The 20,879-nt window shown below is 39.5% G+C and overlaps 1 protein-coding gene across 6 annotated transcripts in view; it reads left to right on the forward strand.

Moving 5' to 3' along the window:
* b3galt1a (UDP-Gal:betaGlcNAc beta 1,3-galactosyltransferase, polypeptide 1a) overlaps window positions 1-20,879 on the forward strand; it is a 240,692-nt gene that overhangs the window by 162,119 nt on the left and 57,694 nt on the right. The window contains exon 4 of one of the 6 annotated variants that reach the window (XM_041781537.1): window positions 19,059-19,126. The exons of 4 other annotated variants lie outside the window; for them this stretch is intronic. The gene's annotated coding sequence lies outside the window, so the exon portion shown is untranslated. Of the gene's footprint in view, window positions 1-6,327; window positions 6,398-19,058; window positions 19,127-20,879 lie in introns of those variants that run through there. One more of the 6 variants, XM_041781539.1, reaches the window with a different exon arrangement.

Here is a 20,879-nt window from a genome sequence, read left to right on the forward strand (position 1 = left end):
CAATCGTCCTTTCTATAACTCTGCGGCTGGACCAGCAGACCAGCGCTGCATGTGACTTCACATTAATAACCTTTACAGCGCGCCCACCAAGTGAGGGTATGGGCGTCTGTGGAAACGCAAACCATTTGGGGGTTTAGCGTACCAAACCATACCAAACCGTACCGAATCAAACTGGATTCCCTGATGGAAACACGACTTAAGTGTATGGGTCTAACTTAAATGAATTTAGAGCTCTAACACAAATGTATAAGCCCGTCTTTTAGATTGCAGAGCTACAACACAAGTGCCCAAAAAGACTCTTAGATTTAGAGGTCTAATAGCAGAATCTGAGGCTAACTTTTTTAAATTATAGGAGACAAGTGTTGGGGTCTAATTTTGCTCATTTTAGAGCTCTAACACAAGCCTCATATCTGAATTTTGTTCAACGTAGGGCTCTAAAACAAGTGTCTGAGGCCAAATCTTATCAAGCCTCTCATCCAAACTTTCTAAATTTAGAGCTCTAACATAAGACATAACATAAGCTCAACACATTTAACAAATTTTTGTTAAATGTAGAGCTCTGATTTAAGAGTTCAGAGCCTAAATTTATTAAATTCTGAGTCCTTCAACAAGTTTTTCAATTAAGAGCTTTCAGTGTATGGGTCTAACTAATAGATTCAGAGCTCTCACACAAGTGTATAAGCGCATCTTTTAAAATGCAGGGCTACAACACAAGTGCCAAAGAAGGATTTCACATTTATAGGTACAACAGCACAGTCTAAATTAAGAGCTCTGAGACAGGTGCCAATCTGTTTTGTCATTTATAGCTCTAACTCAAAATTCGTATCTGAATTTGTTTAATTTAGAGCTCTAACACAAGTTTATGAGGCCAACTCTTATAAATGTAGAGCTCTAACTCAGGTCTTTGACCTAAAATTTCTAATTTTAAGCTCTTACACAAATGTCTAAGGCCAACTCTTACAAATGCCGAGCTCTATCAAGCCTCTGATCCAAGCTTTTTGAATTTAGAGCTCTAACACAATTATCACGGCCAACTCTTATAAATGTAGAGCTCTAACTCAAGCCTTTGACCTACACTCTAAATTAAGAGCTCTACTACAAGTATGTAAGGCCAACTCTTGTCAAAGTAGAGCTCGAACCCGAGCCTTTGACCTATACTCTCTTAATTTAGAGGTCTAAAACAAGTGTCTAAGGCCAGCTCTTACAAAAGTAGAGCTCTATCAAACCTTTGATCCAAGCTTTCTAAATTGAGAGCTCTAACACAAATATCTAAGGCCAACTCTTGTCAATGTAGAGCTTGAACCCGAGCCTTTGACCTATACTCTCTAAATTTAGAGCTCTAACACAAGTGTCTAAGGCCAACTCTTATAAATGTTGAGCTCTATCAAGACTTTGATGCAAGCTTTGTAAATTTAGAGCTCTAACACAAGTGTTTGAGCCAAAATCGTTTAAATGTATAGCTACAAGTGCACTAATACCACTGTCTAAGGCTAACTTTTATACATGTAGAGCTCTAATGTAAGACTCAGCCAGTTTTATTAAAGTAGAGCTCTAACTCAAGAGTTCTGAGCCTAAATTTTATGAATTCAGAGTTCAAGTTAGAGGAAAAAACTGTTAAATCCATCACTAAATACAGGAAAAGGTCCTCTCAGTTGTCACATACACTGTGTCATTGTTGGGAACAGTTGGAGAGGAGCAACTACGCCTACATGCACACCTCCACAGCATCTCTCAGCTTTGCTTTTTGCACTCTGAGGCTGCAGAGAGAAGCAAAAAAGACTCATTGTTTACATTTATGCAGCAGTATGAAAACCACTCCCCATAAGCAGCTCTGCAAATGTGATAAAAACAAAGATTAGACGAGGACCAAGAGTGTGATAATGACGTTTTGTCTGAGTGAAAGAGTGAATCAGAAGACGAGTTCAAGAGTGCAGCTGTCACTCCAACCTTGCTCTGCATCTCTGGGGGAAAGCTCTGTCTTCTGCAGGATTTTCTGTTTTCATTTCTTGTATGCACGGGTAAACAGACAGCAGTGACATCCACATGGGGAATAAGGAGGCTGCCGTGCTGCAACACCAGATCATAAAATTGCACAACGAGCGTCATGGGGGACTTTTAGGTTTACTAAAGGAATCTTTATTGGCTGAGGTCGCAGACTCGTGTATTTCTGGCTCCCTAAGCTCACAATCCCATGTGAGACAGCAGAAAGAAATCCTCTTCTTGATATTTCTCTGTTCCTTTCTCTAACAGTGTGATGTTTCTGTCTGCAACATCCACTTTTCTCTGCCACGTTGTCTTTGTGCTTTTACTCCATACTTTAACATATAGTTTCTGAAATGCAAATGACCCCGCCTCATAAATATAACTCATTCACTTTCTTTAAAGAAGAATCCTTTACTCTCCACACATCCTGCTGTTTAAAAGCAGAAGGACAGGGAAAGAAAAGGTGACAATTAAATCTGTATTTTTGCTGCATAAAAGTGTAAAAATACAACTGATGCATTCATGCTATTCTTTTAAGCTCATCAATGCTGGAGTCATTTCTCATTTCAAGCCTTAAAAAATGAAAATTCTGAGCACTGAAATCAAAAGAATGCAAATACACAGGGCTGTGCCGTAGCTGCAAAACAATTATTCAACATATGCAAAATGTCACAAATCCTCTTTTCTTTTTCCTTTCTCCTTTGACACACTTTGAAGGCAGTGTGAGTGTAGCAGGTTGTGTCACCCCAATATGGCACACAGCACCTCAGAGCCTCTCACACATTCCCTTTGATGTCACCAATATGTCGACGATGGGCCGATCTCCGTCGCAGCAGCGTGTTCAAAGAGCATCCTGTGCAACACCTCACAAGCTAATGAGCCAAACATCTCTCCACTTTGCTGCATAATGTCAGCTAATTTCACTTACTAAATGTTATTTCTAATTATTTAGTATTTTGTTTATCTAGAGGAGCAGCCACAGAAAATATTAGATGCTGTAACTATGTTTCATTGTGATAGATATATTTGGTTCTTTTGTGACCTACTGGATGAGTCGTCAGCACGCTTTTGGAGTCATTTTGATAGGTCGACCACTCCTGGGAAGGTTTGCCACTGTTCCAAGTTTTCTCCATTTGTGGATAATGGCTCTCACCATGGTTTGCTGATTTGGCTGTCCCAAAACCTTAGATCTGACTCAGAAAGCCTTTTCAGACAGATCGATTCCATTGTCTTTCTCTCACCTGTCCTTGAATTTCTTCAGATCCAGGCATATGTTGCTTTTTGAGACCTTTTCAGTTGTTATTTTTATCTGTTGTTTTTGTTGAAGAGTGCTTGATTTAGAAAAAAACACACAAATGCTTTGGAAGTAGTTCGCAGCACAAACCTGAAGGCTACTTTTAACCACTTTTCATCTTCATTGTGTGAAATGCCTGCTAGAAATTCAAACATTAGATTACTTTTTAATAGTCCACATTATGGGGTACATTTTCTTTTAACAGAGTCCTTAATTTGATTTAAAAAACAACAAATGCTTTGGAAGTAGCTTGTAGCACAAACCTGAAGGCCACTTTTAACCGCTTTTCACTTTCATTATGTGAAATTCATCCTTGAAAATGAATCCATGGATTACTTTTAAATTAATCCACATTATGGAGTCCATTTTTGTTGAATACAGTCCTTAATTTGATGAAAAAAAAAAAACTGAAAAAATGCTTTAGAAGAAGCTTGTAGCACAAACCTGAAGGCCACTTTTAACCACTTTTCACCTTCATTGCATGAAACGCCTCCTAGGAATGGAAACATTGGATTACTTTTTATATCATTTATAAATCCAAATTTTGGAGTACATTTTCATTTAACAGAGTCCTTAATTTGATTTTTAAAACAACAAATGCTTTGGAAGTAGCTTGTAGCACAAACCTGAAGGCCACTTTTAACAGCTGTTCACCCTCATTGTGTGACATGCATCCTTGAAATGGGAGAAGTGGTTTTCTTTGAATATTCACATTTAGGGGTATTTTTTGTTGTTGGAAAGAGTCCTTAATTAAAAAGAAAACACCAAAAAGCTTTACGAGTAGTTTGCAGCACAAAGCTGAGGGTCACTTTTAACAACTTTTCACCTTCATTATGTGAAATTAATCCTTAACGTGGAAATGGTGGTTTACTTTTGAGTAAATCCACAAAACAGAGTCCAGTTTTTATTGAATAGAGTCCTTAATTTGATAAAAACAACAAAAAGAGAAGTTAGCTACAAAGGCATTCCATCTTTTGTTATTGTTTTGATTGATACTCCCTTACATTTAATGGTCCCTCAAAAACAGCCCTCCTTATGTCCAATTAACATTGTAAAATTAGGTTTGAATAATCATGCATCACATTCTTGTTAAAGTAGAAGCCATACATTAAAAAACACAAATTATATTGTCTGGTTTGGTGAAAGAAATGTATGTGAAGATCCTATTGAGTGTTGTCAGTCAGATCGTCTACATGTATGAGAAAGTTACAATAGCTTATAGCATGGGAAAAAGAACCAAACAAATGTTTGCTGAGTTGGGATCCAATGACAATCTCGCCCATCGACTCAGGATTTTCTAAATCTGAATGGATCTCTTTCGACTTGTATAGTTATTGTATAAAAACACAATACTTGCTGCTTTAAGGCCAAATCTTGGCATATAAAGGCTTTTTATTTCTCCTTTTAGTAGTAAATATATATCATGCTGTTCAGTTTATTCAGTTGGCTTCGGCTGTACTCGGAAAAACCATCCCTGTGGAGAATGAAAGGGCAGAACTCAATCCAGTAATGCAAGACCCGGAATCCATGGAGAGTCGAGTTACATGCATGCAATTTCAGCCAAACAATCCACTCTTAGAGGTTGTTTGGCAACTCCATCCTTGGTTCTTGAGTTGCTAGTTGGACTGGTTTCAATACAGCTCATGGAGAAAGAAGGAAGTCTTGTCCATATCGTGAAACTCTAATTACAAGAGCGGAGAAGCCGACCGCTCCAGAGGCTCTACTGCTGATTGGTGATTCAGTATGTGGCTACTTATAATGCTCTGAATATACATTGAATGCCAGGCCTCTGCTGCCTGGTCAGACTTGTGCTGGGTTTGACCTGCATTCAACTCAGAACTGTTTCACTTGTATCGAATTTAGTAGAAAGTTTTACTCCCATGGGTTCTCAGCAGTTTCCCAGTGCCATAATGTGTTTGCGAAGGAAACAATACAGTGAAAAACTGCAACTAAGAATCAAAGTGAAAGCAAACTTCTACTCAAAGAGAAAAAGAAGCTGAGCTTTATACTTATCGGGCCCTACAAATGTCAGCACTGCAAAGAAGCCTGGCCTGATTCGGTTGAACCTCGACTCTCTCTGGCCACAGGAGGATTCTGACTTCCACACAGAGTTTTCACGAAAACAACAGAGTTCACAGGACGGAGTCTGCTGGGTATTTACTGCTAAGACACTGGCTAGCTTTAACAGCTGGAAAAATATCAGAAATAATTGGCCATTAGTGTATTTGGGGGTAAGAGAAAATAATGAAACTCTTAGTTGTTTATCTGGGTGTACATCACTCCATATCTGTGTATTTTTGAGACGTAGCATTAGAGACTGACATGTGCAGTCATTACTACACAGCAGGTTACTGACAGGGCATTCGGCTCTCCCGCGGCGGGCCCTGCAAAAGCGGCGCTCATTACGCCGTCTCAGTCCACATCCAGGCCTGATTTGCTCGCCTTTGCATGGCTTTTGGTTCTCACTGAGTGCGGCAGATGGAGAATCAGCAGAACAAATCTCATTAAGGGGAAACACAAACTTACTATAGCGGCTTAGATCAAACTCTAAAGAGGTAAATATTGACAAAGCAAGGCAGCGAGGACGGACTCAGCAGTACTGCTGAGACTTTAGTTTGTGGCCAGCAGTTTGTCTTTGTTCTCTAACATTCAAATTTGACTCACTGCAGCAGTGCTGAACACTGCACAGTCAGCCCACTCTCCTCTCTGTAGTCTGTTTGTTCTTTGACCAATTATATTTTAAAGTCTTTATTTGGAGGCTAGTTAAAACCAGTCATGATGTTAGAAGGGAAAGGGTTTATTTTCCTTAATTAGGCTTTGTGTGTTTGTCAGAGGCACGATCATGTTTGTTTTATGTTTAATTCCCAAAGCCTTTTAGGAATGAACTGAACCTTAACTAATCCCAGCCCCTCTTAGCTGCTGTTACTCTGCTTGTAGAGCTTTTTGTTGTTTCACAGAACACACAAAAGCAAAACAAGCACATGAAACTTCCACTAATATTGTAAATGGTCTTGATTTCCCTCGGAAATAAACAAAACTCTCCCCTTATGCAGATGACTATCAACTTTTCCAGCTGGAATGATCGTTTCCAGATGCTAGCTAGCAGAGAACATCAGCTAAGTAAGTGTTGCTCTGATGTTTTTAGCTTTTTCCCCTTATTGCAACCATGTTTAACATTCTCAAATGTGACTTTTTAATGATATTATGCTAGTAAAGAGAGGCTGATGCTGCTTTGAAAGCATCCTCACATAGGTAATATGAAAAGATGAATAGCCAAGTCAAGTTTTACAGTCCGGTGTTATAAAGAGAAATATTGCTTATTTTACTCCAGCAAACTTACAATTAGCTGCTAACTATTCAAACTCATTTTAAAAAATTAAATTAAAGCTATTATGTTTTATTCTTACTTTTTTTACACAGTTTTTAAAAATTTGTCATTTAAAAAACAACCGCTGAGTTTCGCAGGTAGCAAGCTACAGCTAGCAGCATCATTAGCTGCTAATGTTAGCCTTAATACTGCTCAGGCTGTGTAGCATTCAGGCTCCATTTTACTAAATGTTTCTTCCTCTATGGGGCTTTTGATGACATTTTGTAACTGAAAAATATAAATCTGGCATTTTCCTTGGCTTTGGAGTAACGTTTGTCATTTGTAAGTGCAAATGCAAAAAAGTCATCCCCTTAGCGTCCAGTCCTCTATATCCAGGAGTTTTCTTGCAGCAATAATACCATTTTGATTCTTTCTAATTGTCCCTGAATGTAGCTGGACAGTTGATTAGCATGCATATAAATGCTGTAAATCATTTCCCGATCTACTTTGATGTGACTATTCGGCGAGTTTATTTTAATACTGACACGTTTTTCAATACTTCCAACTAGGCACGAGTATCGAAATCCAGTACCGACATGGTACTGGTACCAACAAGTGGTCGACAAGGTATTCAACTCCAGTACTTGTGTCAAAGTATTAATACTTGTGGTCAAATCTTACTTTAGTAAAAGTAAATGTTGCTCTGTGAAATTTTACTCAAGTTAAAGTACTAAAGTACTTACTTTTAAAAATACGCAAGTATTCAAAAGTACAAAGTTCATTTTCTAATATCAGTACATTGCTGTATTTTTTTCTCAGTGCTTTTACAGATCCCTGCAACTCTCTAAAACCACCTAATGATGTACTGACTTACATGTAGAAACACTCTGCTACAGAAAGTCTATAAAACCTGTACAAACTTCTCCATAAAAATGCAATCAAAAACAATAAGGAAAACTCAACAGAAAGACATTTAAGACTCACCCAAACTATAGTTGTTAGTCTGTCCCCTCTCCCAACAACCATCACCGCTGGTTTGGTCAAAAAGAAATCCTTAATTCACCGAGAGTCTGACTCTGCAGGCTGTTTTCCTCTCATTCATCACCAAGCTTAGCGCACTAATAGTCGGCTACATTTCCATCATTGGTCATCGCATTAAACCACAACCACTTTAACCTCAGACAACTTCATTTAAAATGTTTATCTGGAGTGAAAAACAACGTCTGTTTACGTACCTCAATGTGCTTTCTCAGGTTGGACGGTGAGTTCTCGAATGCAGAAATGTACTTTGTTCGCGGTGTACACAGAAGACATTTAAAATGATCCTCATTTCTGAAATCTCAAACATCGAGCTGAGGTTTTTCAGTTGAGTTTCTCCTGCCATCTCCATCGCTGAGTTTTGTTTGAATGAAGGCGGGAGAGCTTGCTACACAGAGTGAGGATGAGGAAACCTATTTCCAAATCCATCCCAGGTGTGAGTGGTGACTGCGATTGGTTCCCTTCTCTGAGGAGCACAGCATGTGGCCAATTGCATTTTAGAAAAGAAAATGCAATTGGCCACATGCTGTGCTCCTCAGAGAAGGGAACCAATTGTGAGTGGTGACTGCGATTGGTTCCCTTCTCTGAGGAGCACAGCATGTGGCCAATTGCATTTTAGAAAAGAAAAACACCAACATCTGACTACTAAGCTAGGCTGAACCTGAAAGGAACGAGTAACGACAAGCTTCCCAGAAATGTAGTGGAGTTGAAACTACTGTTTGAGGGTGAACCCTGTAAAAGGATTGCTGGCTGAGGCGGCGGATTATGGACTATGATTCCGATTAGAGAATCAAGACACTTGGAGAGAGATCTCACTTGTCTTCCTTTAATGAAGATTGTTGGGCTTTACATCACTGTACAACATATGTGGGTATGTGTGTGTGGTCTGAGAACAAAGACAGGCAATAAAATGTATTACGAAATGTTCAGCTTATTGTTTAACAGCTAAATAAATAAACATTCCTCAATAAGCTGCCATATTAACATATGAATTTAAGATCCACCAGTTGTATTCCCAACGTATGTGAAAATTGCTACTTAAGCATAATACAACAACAGAAATGCAACAAACTGTACAAGCTAGCAGAAGCAAAGCATGCTTAACAGCATGGTAGCCTTATATCAAATGTAAACCACAGTGAATAATTAAACATTTAAACTTCTATGAACGGAAGGCATGGTCACAATCACAACAATAAACTGAGCTGCAATATTGGCATGACAAACAAAATATTAATCATTGAGCTCTCACTAGCATTCAGAATTAGCTGCGGTGCTAACAAGAGGCAAAGCTAACAACAGGCTACTTAGCTAACTAAATTTCACACGACATATTTCCATGCTACTACACAAACTGGAATGTTGATCAAATATCCATAACTTAAGTTGAAAGCACTTACATTTCCTCAAGAACGCACACGTGATATGGAAAACACACAGAAAGTCCATGCAGCTTCACAGTCTGCTCACTAACTGGTGTGCTGCTTGTCAGTGTGACTGAGCATGCCCTGACTAGTTCAGATCGTGTTTGTGCCTTTTTTCACCAGCAGATGGTGCTGTTGGGCCTTTACCTGTAGGGCTTTCTCACAACTACAACATTTGTCTTTGAAATGTAGTGGAGTAAAAGTCATAAGTTTCCAAAAAAAACAAATACTCAAGTAAAGTACAAATACTGAAAACATGTACTTAAGTACATTACTCTAGTAAATGTACTCTGTTACTGTCCACCACTGGTACCAACACATCTGATACCTGCCTCACCAAATTACAACACAGGTATTAGTACTTCAGTTTGATACCTTGTCACCCCAGTACATCCCCCACCATTTAAGATACCTGGGAAGCTTTTAGTCTCCTGCTGACTTTCAACACATTCTTTCTCAAAAGTATCATTTCAGGTACGGTTAAGGCACTGGCACCATATAAAAATGATCAGTCTAGCACTGGTTTCAGAGAAAAAAACAGCAATACCTAACCCTTTACCCAACACTACTGCTCAAATAGATGTTGACAATCACTGTACCCCTCCACCTACCAGTGTACTTTCACTGTCTGGCAATTGTAGACCTCTCTGAGCCTTTTAACCAGTATAAGACATCCTACAAATGTGTCAGTCTACAACCTAAAACAATCCTAGCACTGGTGCTGAACTTCAGTATTTGGGGCAGAATTGAGAGTGATATTGACTGAGAGGAGATATTTCCCCTTTTAATCTCCTGCACATCACTGCTGTGGTAGCAACAATAAACCGAGCTGACAGCTTTCACTAACTGGGCAGTCGAAACCAAAAGCGAGCCCTGACCTCAGGCTCTGTCTCACGTGGATCAGCTGTGATTTCCAGCAGACTATCTGACATGCCGGGTTGAGGTTTAAGGCCGTGTTATCATCAGCGATGAAACATGAAAAAACAAAATTCAAGGGTTTTAAAAAGGTCCTCGACCTTCTGCTGCTTTGGCTTGAATGTGTGTCTGAATAAATGTTGAAAATAGTTTGGTTAATGCATTTAGCCTTGTCATAAGTCCCAAATAGATTGGCTTTTTCCTCAAAGGGTCATTGTCTGTGAGGCATTTCCATTCAATTTTGTCCGTATTAGATGAAGCATTAGTGTCACGCTGCAAGATGAAGTCGATAGAGGAAGGAATGGTCGGCCAAAATCGTCAACAAGCCGAGCTGGCCAGCCCTCACACACTTTGGCACTCAAAGCCAAATGACACTTTCAATTTCGGTCACATTTCCCCCCATGCGTTCCTCTGAAAACACCGGTCTGTAGTGCTGGGCTTTCCCTCCACGGTTATCAGATTCATTACCCAATATCAATAAGAAGCTTTCATGTATTTCATCTCGCCCAGTCTTCACAGCCAACATGCTTCCATCATGTAATTACATCTAATTTCACATTGGGAAGAGCCAAGCCTGATGGTCTCTGTAATTTGTCCCAGCTGTGGCCACCTGATGGTATATCTGCAGCATTACTGTCACTCATTTTGGCTTAAAACCTACTGTTGTTGTGGATCCATGCTTGATAACAGTGCAGTTGTAGATTTAATTGTTCAACACTAAATCTGCTATTTATAAATAAGAATCCACAGCACCAGCACTGCTCTGTAGAAGTGGGACAAATGTCACTATAGCAATGTGAACATCAATGTTCATACTAACTAATGTGATTCAGTCATCAGGTTACTGGTGTCACATGTTGATGCCACTCTAAATAGACCTCCTGGTAATGTGACTCACCGCATCATGCTTTATGACTCCTAATAGTGACTCATTTGACGTGAAAAAGGGTGATGTAAATGGCAGTCATCAACTAAAGACAAAGCTGACAGTGGGATGAATGTAGAAACTGCAGCAGTATAGTGTCAGACTGAAAGAATTAAGAGAAGCAGGGTAAAAGAAAAGATTGATTATTCAGACCATAGGAAAAATCCACTGATAATAAAGGTGTTTCTTTTTTTTCACAAGATTACACATTCTGAAACAGTAGGTGGCGCCGTGGTACATGACCCACTTTTAGTTTTTAGTCACTTTAGAGTCGCCATCCTAATGACGGACTGTGAAAAGAATACAAAGTGGCAGTATCCGCTAGCATTAACCGCTAGCTTTAGGACCAAGTCGAAGGCTAATACCAGGTGGAGTGCTGATTAGGGCTGAACGATTTGCAAAAACAATCCAATTGTGATTTTTTTTCCCCCCAAATTTTGCGATCGCGATTTAACTCTTTAAGCGCCAAAGTTGTAAAATTGCGACAAGCAACACTGCTGAATTAAACAGGCTCTAGCTGCAAATGTAGTGCCTAATGTTGTTACTACTTTACACCAGGAGATGAGTAACTTCAATCCCAGCAGCATTTGTGGGTGTGTTTCTATTCAAAGTTTTGGAGTTTTTAGAGTTTGAAAGACGCACCCCTAGTCAAGGAGACGAGGAAGTGGTAGTAGTGGTTGTAGTCGGAGTGAGAAGAGAGAAAGAGAGCGAGTTGTAGCGAGAATACGTGCGCCATGACAGTCCACGAGCAGCACATACCGAAGCTGATGCTTTGCCTCACTGGGGCCGGGGTGGGAGTAATCGGCGAATGCCGAGGAGGGGATGTGGTGGGGGTAGCAGGGGTGCTCAAAACACCGCGAATAGTGATGGAGGTAGCGGCAGATGTGGTAGAAGCCATGGGAGAAAACGCAAAGCCAATGGCAGTGGAGGCAGCAGGGGTGTCCAAGGTTAATGTCAGAATATGCAAATTAGATGAGTGAATTTACTCCCATCACAAACTTTGGGTCATACTGAAGATTTTTCACATTTACAGTATGCCTTTATCTCTAACCACTTCAAAGCTACAGCCTTCTGAAGTCTTGATCAAAATTGAATATTTTCTTGAAAAAACTGTGTTGTCTAAAGAGTTAATATGCGGTTATTCTTGAGTTGATCTTGTGCTTTTTTCAACAAATTAAAGCAATAAATAATTCCATAAATAAAACCATGTCTACTGAAAACAATGGAATTATTTCAGAAGCAATTAATCCTTAGTAGCATGAATCTGAATATGGGGGTGCAACAAGCTTTAAGCTATAAAGGAGGCGGCTTGGGTGGAGGAGGTGAGGCTGGCTACCAGCTGATCATAGCTGGTAGTAACGCTAGCCTTAACAGTTTTAGATAGAATGAGTTAACTATTTTTTCTCATATTGCAAATGTTAGATCATTTGCTTTGTTTAAGGGCATTATCATTTTTATGTCACTGATACTGATACATACATAAAACACAAGAAGGAGGATTTTTGTAAACCATTATAAAAACATGACACTTGAATGTTTGCAAAATGTGCATAAAATCTCTGCTGCTGCAAAAAGTAATTTATTAAACTGCTATTTTGACACATTTCAAGTAAAAGAGATATTGCAGCTGCTGCGATTTTAAAGTTGCAGCAGGCCATACTGTGATTTAATCTAATTAAAAAGGCAAATCTATCAGACATAATCAACCTTCTTAGACATCATTTGATGTAGTTTCATTCAGTCTAATCAACATTAGGAACACGAATTTAACCACAGACAGCAGCTTGATTTTGTATTAAAAATGATATTAACATTGTTAGCCTATCTCTGGTATGACTTATGCTAGTGCATATTTGATCTCTATGAAAAATATCACATCTCTTTTAGTTTCTGCTGTAAATTTTCAGTTATCATAACATTTCATACCATGTCATAATGTGCCGTATATTATCATCATATCATATCATGTCATGTCATGTAATACAAAAAGAGATAATCCTTAGAAAACAGTCAAATTCCTCACAGGGTCATAGTGTTAGCAGGTGTGATGTAAGCCTAATATACTCTCTACAGCAAGGCTAACATTACAAGCTAGCACCGCCAGCCTTCGTTCCTCTTGGAGGTTAATATCGTGCTCTGACATGTGGCCTCTTTTCACTTCGGGTGGAAGTTACAGTGAGTTCTTGAGATTTTGGCTCTATCTGAGGTGTTCCTTTGCCTTTGGCCAAGTCTCATAAATATTCTATTCTATCACACCATATCATGTTGTATCATAAAATGTCATATTATTTCATATCATCTTCATATTGGTTGTATTCCACTGTATGGTAAAATACTATACCACACTGTCGTCTGTGATTCCTGCCTCTATAAGGCTTGTATAATGGAAAAGCACAGGACAGTATCGCTCACCTAAGCTAAGACAAAAACAAAAATGTTGAATGGTATTACTTTCTCCACTCTCTTTCTCCTCACATCTGCTCATGTCGGCTATTTCTCCAAACCCTCTCATGAATATCCTCTTTATATCCTGTTTGTTTCTATGCAGCTTTTCTCCACCCACCCTAAAGAGGGACTTAGAGAGAGTTGTTTACTCCGTGATTGTTTCCGTCACTCTTAAAGAGTAAATGAACTAGTGTGGACTGTACAACTGCTTCAATTTGTTAGAGTTTAAGTGAACTGTATGGGGAGACCTGAAAATAAACACAACCTCAGGGCCGCTGTTTATCAGGCAATCTGAGAATCCCTGAGGAAAGGCAATGAAAGTGAGAGTAAAAAAACAGCTCAAAGACTGACTGAGAGATATAAAGGCAGGATTTCTGGATCAGATCAGACAATGGAGCCTGATTCTTTTATTCTAGAAGTCCTTTATGGTTGACTTTCCTCAGCTGCTTATAACATCTCAATATTTGGTCTTCATTTCACTATAATTCACTGGTAGTGCTTCCTCACAGTCCAGAAGCCTAATGGAGCCAACTCCATGCTTAAAACTGGCACCCTTTTCCTGCTCTGCTCTGCTTTTGCCAAATAACCATCTTGGGCCAGGGCCAAAAGTTACATTTTGGTTACGTCAGTTCAAATCAGGTTGTTCTAAGAGTTTTCAAGCCTCTTAAGATCTTTGGCTTTTCTCAGATGTTTCGTTTTGTTCTGAGGTTGAATAAAAGGCTTTTCTTTTGCTCTTCTTTGTATCAGTAACTGAAGACAACTAGACCTGGGTTTTGTTACCGCTCTTTAAAGCTCGGTTAAAGGGATGTTTCAGCTCTTTCTTGAGTGTTTCATCAGGTTTAGTCACCAGATCTTGCCATGACTTTGATTTTTTTAAAGTTTTTTCATTCTCTTTTTTCCAGCATTCATGTTTCTTACCATTTGGAGCACTGAGCCTTTGTGCAAGTTTCTCTTAGTTAAAGTTAAAAGTGAATTAACTTGATGCTGGCTAGAGTATTCAATGCCAGGCTTTTTGTGTCCATCCTCTACTTTTTTAATGGCCTTTTGATTGAGTTGCTTAGAGTGTTCCTTTGACTTCATGGTGTAATAGTAGACAGGAATACTGGTTAACCAGTGGCTGGACCTGTGTTGAATTCAGTCAGTCACATTAACCCTTAGGCATCCCTTTAAACGACTATACACATATATATCCCAAAGGGACATTTTCTGCACCTACTTTGAATGCTAAATTCCTGATTTATATTATTTTTCAAAACATTTTTTGTTATTTTTAATGTTTTTTTTAATGTTATCACTACCAGTTATTTCTTATATCTAACATGCAAAACCCACATTTATATTCCTATCAACACCTGAAGATATTTTTTTTCATTTTTTTATGCCTTTATTTCACAGTGCTATAAGAAATCCCACTGTAAGTGTGTCTTTTAAGTGCCCTACAGAAACACGCTTGGCCCAAAAAGGTTGATATAGTGGTTAGTAGTAACAATTGCTAGTCAAAGGTTCCAATTCAGTGTTGCATCACAGATAATGGCAGTGACAGTGATACATAGAATTGCAAATTTGGAATCAAAATAAGCAATTATAGTGTTTTTAAATGGGCAAGTTTTGCCCCCAAGGGATATACATGAGTATTTTTCCTATGCACAATACAGGTCAATGTGACGATTTGGCTTGAAGATTTAAAAATGAGCAAAAATGCACATCTGTGTGCAGTTTCATGCCAATCGCATCAACAGAACACAATTGGTTCAAGAATTTCTAAACAGAATACAATGAATGTTCTCAGGTATACCTACGGGTTAAAGGTAAAACATCCAAGGTGGTGAATACTTTCTATAAGCACTGAGTCTATGGCTAATAAAAATGAACAAACTAAAGATCAAACTTGTGTTGGCAGTGGTCCTAATTTGCTCAATAAACACTGAGTCAAAAATCCTTTAATAGATTTGATTTACTTCCTTTAGTATCTCCCTCACAGCTGCGCTCATCACAGTCTGAACCCAATCAGACTGAATGAACTGTAAACACTTGGCAGCTTCGTCACACCGCCTGCCCTCGCGCGAGAAATGCAGAATCTTAAAATCAATAAAACTTGAAGTTCAAAGGTCAAACACATTCTTCAGCTTGATTTAAGGTTTCTGCAGTGGCAAACATTTAAAAACTCCTCTCTGTTGACACTGAAGTCTCCCTCTTCTTCGCTCTGGTTAAATGTGCGGTTATGACACATTGATTAGCTGCTGCGTTTTCTCATAGACCTCTATTTGACCTGAATTTGGCTCACTACTTTGGAGGAAAAAACATCTTTTTCCCCTGATTTATTCTTGTTATTATAGAGTGTGTTATGACCAGGATAGAAAATAAGCTCGCCTGCTCACCCAGGGCGAATGACTTTAAAAGAAGAGGAGGGTCAGAACAACACTGCGGTTAATGACGCCGCATATAAACCAAACTTTTATTCCTTCTTTAAACCCAAATCATTTCATTTCCTCCTTTTCCCTCCACACTTCACCCACATGCTCTAACATTTCCTAATATTGAACATATTGTTGGCACATGTTTATAAGACCTGCTTTGGCTTCCTTCGCCGTGACTTGTTCCGGCTCCATCGACCTGATTTTCCACACGGGGATCATTAAAGTTTCATCTTATCTCCGATCTGAAAGCCAAGGAAGGAGACAAAGCAAGACAACATGGAGCTGAGAAACCGGCGGTGGATATCAGAAGTGTTAATCACACCCCACATCTCATCCTGTTGTCCCGGCTCGCCTGCCCGCGCCATCTGACACAGCGGGCGTGCTTAAGCCGCTCTTCATTTAAAGTGAAACTTGTAACGGAGGAATTACAGACCTGTGAAGGATTGTTTGACCTCTACCCCACACACATTAAAAGTTATCTTTTGAAGAGGCTTACAGGAGGAGCTGTGAGGTGAAGAATGACCATTAAAGTGTTCACTTTTCCCTCATCATTATTTAGCTTTGTTTATTCCATGCCATCAGCTCAAAACGCCTACTTCTAGCACATAGTCTATGCTAATGTCCACTACTTAAAATTCAAGAACTAGTCAGTGATGATTAGGGTCAGAGATGTAATCAAATGTCATCTGAAGTGCTTTTAAACCAACAGTTGTGATCAGAATCATGAAAACAAGCTCCTACTCTATATATAGATGTACACACTCATATAAATGCAAATAATGTGAAAATCCACATACCCTTAATGTTAGTCCATTAAAGACGTAATTAATTTCAAAAGCTCCATCTATTTTTCGACATGCTTTCTTGTTGTCGACCATTTAATTCCCAAATTAACCAGCTGCTCATGCCGCTGCTCTGCAGCTGATGCTAACTCAATAGGGAGCATCTCCACGGGGGCTGACACACCCTGCCATACATCTTATCATTAATTCAAACTGCCGCCTGCTGCATATTTAAGGAGCCTGCACACCATTAGCTTACATTACCGCTATGCAGGGTTATGACTAACCATGTTCCTTACATTACATGCAAACATATAAAACATGATATCATCATTAAAAGCAAGTTCAACCACATGCACTCGGTTGAGAAGTTTCATATTTATCCTTGCTGTTCCATCCTGTTTCTGTGGATATTTGAGAAACTGCAGCATAAGACAGAAAAGCCATTAAAGGTTCCCTGTGGATTACTTGTCTCCAATGGTGCTAAGCAGCAATGCTGTTTATCATTAACAGTAGATTAAAAAGTGGCTGTAGGCACCATTACATCCATCACTCATACATTGATGATAGTTTAAATTCATCTAAACAATGCATCTTGGCATTAGATCTTATACTGTTGGAAAGCCTGTTTATTTTCTTTTAAATGGTGCCACATTGGTAGGGAACATGCTTTTGTGGGATGAGCAGCACAGCTGAGTATGTGGGTTGGACCCATGAAAAATTAGCCAAATCGTCCCTGCCCATGCCAAGTGGCGTATTCTGCCGCTGACTCTTGTTTTGAGCTGCTGTTACCCTTCAGGTGCTGACAGTCAAATGCCTGACTGGCGATTTCAGTGTAGGGAGATATCAAGCTGAGATTCTGCAACCAGCGGCAATCCCATATCTCCACAATCTGGAACCAAAGTCTGTCCTCCAAGATGGCGACGCTCGCCCCTACACAGCGGGGTTTATCAGAGACTACCTCCACAGTTTGGGAATGGCCTGCCAGCTGTTCTGACCTCAACCCCGTTGAACACTTGTAGGATCAGCTTGGGCATGCCAGAGTTACCAACACAACCACACTGGCGATTGCGACAAAAGCTGGTTGAAGAATGGGATGCCATCCCACAGCAGTGTGTGACCAGGCTGGTGACCAGCATGAGGTGGAGGTGCCAGGCTGTTGTAGCTGTGTATGGTTCTTCCACATGCTACTGAGGCTCTTGTTTGTTCAATGAATGAATTGTTTGATTGCCAATAAGGCTTGTCTCTTCAGATTTCAATCATCCAATCCACCAAACACCAAACAAGAGTCAATGGCAGAATAAGATGTTTGGCATTGGCAGAGAAGATTTGGCAAAATTTTAATGGGGTAGACCCACATACTCAGCTCTGCTGCTCATTCTACAAACACATGCTCCTTACAAATGTGGCTCCATTTAAAAGGGAAGTAAACAGGCTTTCAATAGTATGAGATTTATTGCTAAGAAGTATTGTTACAACAAAGAAATAATCTACCAAAAGACAAACATTTAGGTACATTTAGGCCAAAAATAAAGGCTGAAATAAGGCATAGATGTGGCGAGTAAGCCTGCCTGAAGGCAGCATTGGGTGGGAAGGAGGATCGACACAACCCTGGCTGTGCTCTGGATGTCCGTGCATTTTACCAGTGGCGTGGGAAAATGAATCTGTCGAAAAGATAACAAAGTCAGCGCCTTTAGGGGAGGATAAGGGGTGGATTTGGCAAGCAAGCATGGTATAGGGTACTGTCTAAGCAGGCAGTTTGGTTGCCACAAGCCCCTGGTTGTGCTGTGAATGTCTCAAGGGCCTGAATACTGCGGGTGGTCTCCAAGTGTATTACCAGGGGTGAAAAGGCATGGACAAAAGAGATTTAACATCTAACATAGATTTGGAAAAATGAAAAAAAAAACAAACTGAAGCATACACACCTTAAGGGCAGAGTAAGAGGTGGTGAGTAAGCATGGCTTAGGGTCTTGCTGTGGATATCCCAAGGGCTGAAGGTCTCTGGGCGTCCTGCTATGTGTGAAACCAGAGCAAAAGAGATGCTGTCCAACTTGGCTGCAGAGCGCCAGACAAGTGTCAACATGTGTCAGGCTTGACTCTGGCTGCAGTCCCAGGTTGTGGCCCATTGAGCCCGTGGAGAATCCTAAATGCCCTGCATGCCTAAAACTTCTGCACATGATGATACATCATTATTGAAAATAAGGAAAATGACAGCATCCTTGTAACTGAGCCTGCCACACTGCAAGTAAGATGAGGATGAGGCATTAATACCCTGACCTAATATGGAACTTAAGGGGCTGTTTAGGAGCCAGCTTCAAGTGACCAGTCAAGAAACTGCAGTTTAGGTAGTTGTAAGTTTGCTGCTTTCAGAGTCCCAAAGATTACAGCTGGAATTTTGCATAAACTGACAGTTTTTAAAGACAAGTTTTTAATTTGTATTTTTTTCAGCAGTAAAGAAGATTGATAAATGATGATCGATTATTGATTAGTTTGAAAATAAAGGGGGATTATTTTCGTCTCTGTCACAGCTATGCCACCACTTGGAGAAAGTTTTTCAAGGGGAATGACAGTGTTGCCACAAGAGTGAAAACTAAAGGTGAGTGAGCACTGGAGCAGGAAATAAGGGGTGGAAAAGTGTGGAAGGAAGTAAGAAAAGGAGAGCTTAGAGATGAAGGAGGTGAGTCTAAAGAGAAATGGATTGCTTGTTGAGTAGTTCTACAATAGCATGCTAAGTCTGTCAATGGAGATTTCCATTAAGTGTTAGCATTAGGATATTGATTGCTAAACTGAAGGGATGATAATTTTTTGTGTAATTCTCATTTTGATTAAAAACATATATACAAACTGGAAAAGTAGGATTTTAGTAAACTATTCTGAAGAAAGACTCTAGTATGTATGCATGTAGAGCAGTGGTTCTCAACCTTTTCAGCCCGCGACCCCCAAAATGATGGTGTCAAAGACTGGGGACCCATACTGGACCTGAAGGTGGTTGAACACAGCCATGAGCATTCAAGAATAGTCATGTGCAGAGAAGGCCGCTCATAAGGGGGGAGCTTTTTCGGACCCAAACTTTGGGCCTATGTTTAAGTTAAGCTGTGATATCCATACATTAAACCTGAATAATAACCACTCTAGTCAAAGCAATAAATATCCCAAATATCTTTTCTTATTCATTTATACCTTAGTATATAGCCCTCTTAAAAATGTAAACCTATGATGTGAAAAACAGAATTAAAGTGGGTTGAAAATTGCTAAAATGGGTTAGAAATGGCCAAAATTGGGCGCACCAATGGTCGAGTGGTTTAAGGCACACACCATGTACATGGGCAGCCCGGGTTCGAGGCCAACCTGTTGCCTTTTGCCACATGTCTCTCCCCCACTCTCATCCCTGTTTCTGAGTCCATCCACTGTCCTCCTCTATCCAATAAAGGCACGAAAACAAACCTTAAAAAAAAAAAAATGGCCAAAATTGGTGGACAAAGTGGTGAAAGAGGATTCTAAAAGTAGCAGAAATTGGTTAGAAGTGGCAAAAATAAGAGAAGAATCACAATAAAGGGTTACAGTGGCAAAAAACAGGTGGCAAATTTGTTGGAATGGGATTCAAGAGTGGAAAAAGGTGGATGGAACTGGCAAAAATGGGTTAACTGAGGCAGAAATACAGGCAAAAATTGGCAGAAATGGGTTAAACTGGCAAAACTTGGCATCACAAATAGTGAAATGTGGTTAAAATAGTTAAAAATGGGTGTCAAAGTGGTAAAAGGGGGCTGATAATTCTGATAATGGGTCAGCAGAAGCAACAATATGCAAAAACAGTGACCAAAAAAAGTGAAGAAAACTGGTTAAAATCAGGCAAAATTGGTGTAAAGTTGCAGAGGTGGGTTAAAAGCAGCAAAAAAGGTCCAAATTGAGCAATACTGATGAAACGTTGCTAATGAGAGTGGCAAAATTGGGTAGGGAAAGTGGTTAAACCGTGGCACATAGATATTTTCAATATCAAAAACCCATAACAGTTAGACATGCTTTTCAGCTCACAAGTAAGGGAACAATTCAGGATGCTACTGATAAAACTTTTTTATTTTACATTTAACTAATTTCATGCACATATTTTCATTAAATGGCTAAAATATACAGTTTGGTATCATTTAAAAAATATTCTTCATTTTTTTAATGCATCTGGCGACCCCATCCTGACCTCAACTTTGAGAACCACGGGTGTAGAGCATAAAATCTCTGCTGCAAAAAAATTGTATCAAATCAGTATTTTGACACATTTCAGGTTTAAAAAGATATCACTGTCTGCGATTTGAAAATTGCAGCAGGCCATTTTGCAATTTCAATTAATTTTTTGA

The sequence above is a fragment of the Cheilinus undulatus genome, linkage group 24 (genome assembly GCF_018320785.1).
Source record: "Cheilinus undulatus linkage group 24, ASM1832078v1, whole genome shotgun sequence".
Lineage (NCBI taxonomy): Eukaryota > Metazoa > Chordata > Actinopteri > Labriformes > Labridae > Cheilinus > Cheilinus undulatus.